This window comes from Cornus florida, unplaced genomic scaffold, assembly GCF_030987335.1.
Source record: "Cornus florida cultivar Cherokee Brave unplaced genomic scaffold, ASM3098733v1 CherokeeBrave_3.0.0_Hap2_scaffold_338, whole genome shotgun sequence".
Lineage (NCBI taxonomy): Eukaryota > Viridiplantae > Streptophyta > Magnoliopsida > Cornales > Cornaceae > Cornus > Cornus florida.
The window spans coordinates 12,501-14,272 of NW_026775847.1; the positions used below are offsets into that span (position 1 = coordinate 12,501).

A 1,772-nucleotide genomic window follows, 5' to 3' on the forward strand; every position below is an offset into this window, starting at 1 on the left:
GTGTAGAAAGAACCGTAATAAATGCAAAGAAGAGGCATCTTTTACCCAGTAACGAAGAATTTGAACCAAGATTTCCAGATGGACGGGATAGGGTATTCGTATATCTAACACATAATTTAAATGTAAAAATGTGTCCTCTAAAAAAGGAAATATTGAATGAATTGATCGTAAATTCTGAGATTTTACTATCTCTTTCCCTTCGAGGGAAGATATTAATCGTAGAGAAAATGGAATTTCGACAATGACTGCAAATCCCTCCGATATCATTTGAAAATACAAATTCTTGTTGTGCCCCCAAAATGGATTTTGGTTCGAATCATTAGCGGAAATAAGCAAATGATTCTGTTGATACATTCGAGTAATTAAACGTTTTACAATTAGTAAGCTGGATTTATTGTCATAATCTGCATTTTCCGGCAAAATCGACCTATTTAAACCACGATCATGAGCAAGTGTATAAATATACTCCTGAAAGATAAGTGGATATAGGAAATCGTGTTGCCGAGATTTAGCTAGTTCTAAATATCTTTGGAATTCCTCCATTTGAAATTAGATTTGAACGAAGGGTAGAAGATTTTGGGGATTATCAAATGATACATAGTGCGATACAGTCAAAACAAGGTATTATAGTAAAAAAAGAATAGATACCTCGGAGACAGGTAAACTTATCAACAGATTCTCTATCCTCTCTTTTTCCATTTAATGGAATTGGTTTATGTTCGTTATAGGATAACAAGATGTTTAGAAATCCTTTATTTTTTCAACTCAATCGCTCTTTTGATTTTGGAAAAATTTTCTTTATCAATATACTGCTTCTTCTACACACCCATCTCCATTCCATAATGGAGAATCACAATAGTTAGGATTCATTAAAAAAATGGGTAATCCACTCATGGGAGAAGCCTTTCCCGCATCAGGCACTAATATATTTTTAACATCGAATTAGATCGGGTAATCATTCAAATTTAGAACGGAAGCTCGTTACTTTTTCTTTCCCTATAATTAATTGAAGCCATAGGGCTCTATCCATTTATTCACTCGGCCCAACTTTAAATTGAATTCATTTTGTTCCGTTCCGAGAATTCAAAGAAGGTTTTGTACCGACTCGAGAAGAATGAAATATTCTCCGAATTCTTCATTGATACGACATGCTGTTTTTTCCATTCATTCCCTTTCAGGATCAGTCGTGGTCTTCCAAACTTTACCAATGGTATGGACGAATCCCTCGCTTCATCCAAATGTGTAAAAGATTCTAGCCGCACTTAAAAGCCGAGTACTCTACCGTTGAGTTAGCAACCCGAAAAGGGTGTGTAGATACAATCAGAATCAAAAAAAATAAATAAAGAGATTATACGAGGCAGTGGCAATCAAAGCATTCAACTAGCAAAACAAGAAATCTAAAAAAAAATTCTAATTTTAATTTTAAAAGACTTCTTGTATCAAAGCGAATCCAACGAACCCATCATTTGAGTGAAGTAAAGTAAAAAAACAAACCTATGGAACGGAGATAAATAGATCCACTTATCACGATGAATTATATTTGTTCGATACACTGTTGTCAATATGAATGTTGAGAAAAGAATACAGTGGAAAAATAAACAAACTTCAAATGAAATTTGAATAATATTAAAATAAAAAAGAAGTATTTGTGTTGGATTGGCACTCCATAGATAACCTACATCGATACAAACAAAAAAGTGTAGATGTAAGAATAAATAAGGAAAAAATAGAAAAAAATATTAGGTTTATTCAATCAATAATGTATTTAATCA

General features: G+C 32.7%; 1 pseudogene; it reads right to left on the reverse strand.

Annotated features, from left to right (window-relative positions):
- LOC132291139 (maturase K-like) overlaps positions 1–1,766 on the reverse strand; it is a 2,118-nt pseudogene extending 352 nt beyond the window's left edge.
- Between the last annotated feature and the right edge of the window lie 6 nt (positions 1,767–1,772).